The following is a 7,048-nucleotide window of genomic DNA, read 5'->3' as shown; positions in this document are numbered from 1 at the left end:
GAGAGAGAGAGAGAGAGAGAGAGAGAGAGAGAGAGGTCAGTCTTGAGCTGCTAAATCTATTAGCACTGACGGAAAAATCAATGCACTCGTGTCCCTGTGAGACTCCCACTCAGATGTAGCCTTCACTTCCATGCAAACACACGGCTGTCTGAAGAATGCAGCGGGGGACAGTGACAATGAGGTCGCCAAATATTGACTTCAGTCCAGTCGAGAGCTCATGCTTTTAGAAATATAAGGAAAGTTACGTCAGATCAGAGGGGCTGTTTTGAAAGCATCTGGAACATCAATTACTGACTGAGATCACCACTGACAAATAACCAATGATGAAAGTTAGTTACTTATTAATAGAAAATAGAAAAGTTGAAAAAGAATTGATAATAAATGACACACAATTGACACACATCCAATATATTTCACAGGATATCTAGCTGTGATAAAAATCAATCACTGTGATTATAAAGTAAACAATCATAGTTATTAATAAAAATGAAGAGTTGAACTGAATAAAAAAATCTCAAAGAATCAAAGTAAGAACATAGAATCAAATCTTTTTGCATCTAGACACAAAGATGGATGGTTATTTTGGTGCCTTTCAAGCTTCGTCCATTATAAGAAGAAAAAAAACCCCACAGTTAATATTCATTTATTTACTGTAAAAAATTTAATCAAAGATTCAATTCTGAAAAATCAAATATTTATTTACACACCGCCAGGACTGGTGGAATTTATTTAACTTTATATGTAAAGTGGTGATTATAAAGTCAATAATTACACTTTTTTAATAATATTAGTATAATATAAAAAAATGCAAAAATAGAACTGAATCTGAATGGTAAACACTGAATCTCACTGATTCAATTCGAGAACAAATGTATTTACTGTAACATTTATTTACTATAAAAATTGAATCAAAGATTAAATTCTGAAAAATCAAATATCAAGACAACACCAGGGCTGGTAGAACTGATGTTACGTGTAGCAGTGATGAAATCACTGTACGATAATACAGTAATTACACCTATTTGCAATATTAATTATAGAAAAAATGAACAAAATTAAAAAAATAAATAAAATAATAAAATGTTTATTTGATTAATTCTGTACTAATATACTGTAAAAATCTAATCAAATATTTATCAACACACCACTAGAGCTGGTTTATTTCATGTTAAATGTAGCAGTGATGAAATCACTGTACATTACATAATTACACTTATAAATAATATGAAAATCAAAAATTAAATAAATAAAAAATGTAACTGAATTTAAAAAAAAAATGAATCAAAGAATCAAATGTTTATTTCTCCATACACAGTTAGGGCTGGTGGAAATTGTCAAAGTCTAGCTGTAATGAAATCAATGTACGATTATAAGGTTAAGAATTGTACTCACTTACTGTAAAAACACTGAGTCTTAAAAGAGTCGAATCTAGAACAAAGAATCAAATCTTTTTGTATCTAGACACACAAAGAAGCAGGGCTGTCCTTAGTGGGGTGAAACTGGTCCGGTCGCACCGGGCCCCGTGCTTGAGGGGTCCCAGCATCGAACGGACTGAGGGGGGGCCCTGCTGAGATCACCACTGACAAATAACCAATGATGAAAGTTAGTTACTTATTAATAGAAAATAGAAAAGTTGAAAAAGAATTGATAATAAATGACACACAATTGACACACATCCAATATATTTCACAGGATATCTAGCTGTGATAAAAATCAATCACTGTGATTATAAAGTAAACAATCATAGTTATTAATAAAAATGAAGAGTTGAACTGAATAAAAAAATCTCAAAGAATCAAAGTAAGAACATAGAATCAAATCTTTTTGCATCTAGACACAAAGATGGATGGTTATTTTGGTGCCTTTCAAGCTTCGTCCATTATAAGAAGAAAAAAAACCCCACAGTTAATATTCATTTATTTACTGTAAAAAATTTAATCAAAGATTCAATTCTGAAAAATCAAATATTTATTTACACACCGCCAGGACTGGTGGAATTTATTTAACTTTATATGTAAAGTGGTGATTATAAAGTCAATAATTACACTTTTTTAATAATATTAGTATAATATAAAAAAATGCAAAAATAGAACTGAATCTGAATGGTAAACACTGAATCTCACTGATTCAATTCGAGAACAAATGTATTTACTGTAACATTTATTTACTATAAAAATTGAATCAAAGATTAAATTCTGAAAAATCAAATATCAAGACAACACCAGGGCTGGTAGAACTGATGTTACGTGTAGCAGTGATGAAATCACTGTACGATAATACAGTAATTACACCTATTTGCAATATTAATTATAGAAAAAATGAACAAAATTAAAAAAATAAATAAAATAATAAAATGTTTATTTGATTAATTCTGTACTAATATACTGTAAAAATCTAATCAAATATTTATCAACACACCACTAGAGCTGGTTTATTTCATGTTAAATGTAGCAGTGATGAAATCACTGTACATTACATAATTACACTTATAAATAATATGAAAATCAAAAATTAAATAAATAAAAAATGTAACTGAATTTAAAAAAAAAATGAATCAAAGAATCAAATGTTTATTTCTCCATACACAGTTAGGGCTGGTGGAAATTGTCAAAGTCTAGCTGTAATGAAATCAATGTACGATTATAAGGTTAAGAATTGTACTCACTTACTGTAAAAACACTGAGTCTTAAAAGAGTCGAATCTAGAACAAAGAATCAAATCTTTTTGTATCTAGACACACAAAGAAGCAGGGCTGTCCTTAGTGGGGTGAAACTGGTCCGGTCGCACCGGGCCCCGTGCTTGAGGGGTCCCAGCATCGAACGGACTGAGGGGGGGCCCTGCTCCCTACCTCGCACCGGGCCCCGCGTCAGCTAAGGACGGCCCTGCAAAGAAGGCTGGTTATTTTGGCGCCTTTTAATGCATTGTACAACTATAAAGTTTGTATTATAACTGCATTTATTGTATTTATTAACTGCAAACTTTGAATCAAAGATTCGATGTCAAAGAATCAAATCGATCCAATTAATCAAATCTTTATCTATCCACACCCAAGTAGGGCTGGTAGCTTTTAGCGTGGTGAATTTCATGGTCAAGAAACCACTTTACAGTTATACAGTTAACAATTTCACACATTAACTATATAAAAAAAGAATCAAATAATAAATTCCGATGAACTGAATCAAATCTATCGACGCACAACCATCCATGATTTCAGCATTTTTCGCCACATTCAAGCGGTTGTGGCGTTGCGAGAGGATATCAACGGTGAGTAAAATATGAAATGCATGTGCTGGTAGAAAACCGGTGCAAACAGGTGCTCTCTCTCCAGTTCACCTATCCTCTGAGAGGAAGAGGTCACAGGCTTGATCTGGCTGGATTAGTTGAGCTCAGCTCACGCTGATGGTTTGTGGCAGGGAAATGGCCTGATATGAGACTGGTGGTCAGACATATGCACGCACAGGCAAAATGCAGCAGTCATATTTCATGTGTCCCCATCTGCATCTCTACAACTGCCTGAAAGATCTTATCTCGTAACTGTCACTGCAGGAAACGCGATAGCTCTCATGCATATGCAGGCATTGGTTAACTGCTACAAGGTGGATATCAAAATCAAAGCGCATTCGCGTGTAATATCTGCTGGGTTGACTTTTATTTCCTAAATTACACTGAAAACACGAGATAAGAGATGAGCGATGCCTTTCTGAGATTAAATAAGTCAGTTGTCTGGCTATAGCATTCTGAAGTTTGCACTGCCATCTACAGGCAGGATGCACTAAACAAAACTATTTTATTTCCATTGAGAAATTCAGTTGTTCAAAGCTTGTTCCTTACCCAGGCATATAGACTTTTGTCCTCTGTAGAGGCCATAATATTTTAGTGAATTTCTCTGAGACCCTACATGCCACAGTTTTAAGTTTGGATGTCCTGTACAGAGCACATTCAGGGCTTTTCAGAAATATAAATACATAAATGCACCTTCTCCCTGGTCTTTAAATATGACTGATATTGACAGAGCGAACAAATGTATCACTCTTAAGGAAATATGATAATGTTTTGTAATTTATATCTGTTATATCTTATTTATAATCTATATGTTTTTTTGTCATTTAAATCTGGCTAATTTTCAAATGGTTTGTCGTAAACAAACATCTCAGAAAAATGTTTCAAAATCGGAACATGGGGTTTTGTTACTAAACAGGGCATAATTTTCATACATGTCTTCTGTAGAGGACACCAGGACAAACATCATGTTAATCAGGCGTTTTGGGGAAACACAACAAGAAATTATAGATCAATATTCCTATGAAATATGAGATATTCTTATGAAAATGTTGCCAAGTTATTACTCCCATTATTACACTTCTTTTTCATTATGGTTTGCCCCAAGAACACATTAATATGCAAATTAGATGCAATGCATATTGTATAGAATGGGAATACCAATTTATGGACATTTTACACACATAAAGTACAGTAGTGTATCAAATCATTCTGGTATATCTTTCATTACGTAGATGAGAATCATCTTTGTACAAAGTTTGGCTAAAAATAGCCTGAAACCTAAAAACTGATTGGTGAATTAAAAATTAAAACATTGTTTTTGCCTATACATGCCTTTTCATGTCCATTTTTATTTTTTATAACTTAGTCCTGGCATCCTCTACAAAGGACATAGAAAAAAATATTAACAAAATGTCTTTTTTTTTATTTTTTTATGTTTTTTTCTCCAATATGTTTCTTATGCTCCAAGCAATGAAATGACATAAAAAAAAAATAAAAAAAAAAACTCAACAAAATTCACAAAACTTTTTTTTCTGGTTCTCAGGAGGATAGAATAGTACAACTCTGCCGCCTTGTACATTGGTTTTGATTAGAAACAAGACATTTGATGAAAAAAAATAAAATATTAACAAAATGTCTTTTTTTTTTTTTTTTTTATGTTTTTTTCTCCAATATGTTTCTTATGCTCCAAGCAATGAAATGACATAAAAAAAATAAAAAAAAAAAAACTCAACAAAATTCACAAAACTTTTTTTTCTGGTTCTCAGGAGGATAGAATAGTACAACTCTGCCGCCTTGTACATTGGTTTTGATTAGAAACAAGACAGAAATGAGTAATAACAAGAATAGATGATATAAAGGGAATTGTGACAAAAATGCCTAGAGATTAAAAACATGCAATTTGAGAACTCTAGGTAGTAACGCTTAACAGCAAGGTTTCAGTTGCTATTAAAAGTACATCGATGCAAATATGTGATGATTCAATTAAGCTGAGATATTAAACGAATCACGATATAGTTGGGGGTGGGATTTTATATGAATGTATCTCTGAGGGAACTGACTGTCTTTAGAAAAGTCTAGATGATATTTTCTTTTCATCTAGCCTCTGTATAATGTATATTAAAGCAGTGTTAAGTAAACGCTGTATCACTGCTGTTCCATAAGTGCCACTTCTTTGATTTGGGGTTAGTTTTATATTTCATATATTTCAATATTTAACATATTTCAATTTCCCAAAGAAATGTGCAGCATTTGTCCGAGCAATAATAAAAGGACATCTTTTCATTTATAATTTGTCTTAAATCTCATTTTGTTAAAAAAAAAAAATAGTTAGAAAATTGTATTGTGAAATCAGTATCGCGTATCGTATCGTATCTCACTGTGAGTTCAGTGAATCATTACATCCTTAGTTAAAAGCATTTATTAATATGAACTAACAATGAACAATATTTCTGCAAAATTAAAGTTAATTTCACCATTAACTAATGTATTTTTAAAATCAGATGTATCTGTTAACATTAGAACTAATATGAACAATGAATTATATATGTATTAACTAACATTAACAAACATTAATAAATTTGTCCGAGCAATAATAAAAGGACATCTTTTCATTTATAATTTGTCTTAAATCTCATTTTGTTAAAAAAAAAATCGTTAGAAAATCGTATTGTGAAATCAGTATCGCGTATCGTATCGTATCTCACTGTGAGTTCAGTGAATCATTACATCCTTAGTTAAAAGCATTTATTAATATGAACTAACAATGAACAATATTTCTGCAAAATTAAAGTTAATTTCACCATTAACTAATGTATTTTTAAAATCAGATGTATCTGTTAACATTAGAACTAATATGAACAATGAATTATATATGTATTAACTAACATTAACAAACATTAATAAATGCTGTAAAAATATATTGCTCATTATACATATCTTTATCTTTACTGTCACTTTTGACCAACTTTATGCATCCTTGCTGAATAAAAGTAAAAAAATAAATAAATAAATAAAAAGTCTTACTGACCCCAAACTTTTAAAAGGTATACTTGTATAGAGTATGTTCCGTAAAGGGTTATGTTTTGTTTAACCAGCACAGAGCATTAACCACTACACAACCTGGAAGCAGAAAATACACAATGGTAAAACAAGCCACTGACTTAAAAAGAAGAATGTTTATTTCACTGTAGAATAGAGTAAAAAAAAAAATACTTTGTCTACTTTCGATTTGATGGATAACTTAAAAATGAAACAATGACTCCCTGATCCAACATAGCAACCTCTATATGTTATGCTGCATTTAGCTTTTGTCAGAATTAATTGCCATAATTACACATTTTCCACTTGTAAGATCCATTCATGTCTTTTTCAAACTCTTAAAGGTGCAATAGGTGATTGTCTTCAGAAACATTTTTGTTATGCTGGTTAAAAGTCTCTTCACATCCCGATAGCAAGCATTAAGTTAAGTGGTCTAAATGTATTTATCTGTATTTATTTATTCTGTGGAAGGCGTAAGACCATGAAATGTTCGTCCAATCAAAACGCTCGGCCTGAACATTTTAATTGGCTTTCCTACCTGTCTGTCAACGTATGTATTAGCATACCTCTGTGCACCCGGTTAACGCAGACAGGATACTCATCAGTGTGTTCACGCACGCTGTGCAGACAGAGCGAGAATGGCAGACAAACATCAACAACCCGATCTTCCTTCCTGGTATTGTAGTACTTTTAAAGTTTTCTCACCGGTGAATGACACATGATGTAG

The sequence above is a fragment of the Sinocyclocheilus rhinocerous genome, unplaced genomic scaffold (assembly GCF_001515625.1).
Source record: "Sinocyclocheilus rhinocerous isolate Xijiao unplaced genomic scaffold, SAMN03320098_v1.1 scaffold2716, whole genome shotgun sequence".
Classification (NCBI taxonomy): Eukaryota; Metazoa; Chordata; class Actinopteri; order Cypriniformes; family Cyprinidae; genus Sinocyclocheilus; species Sinocyclocheilus rhinocerous.
The sequence above is the reverse complement of the archived record's forward strand: the minus strand, read 5'-3'. Positions refer to the sequence as shown.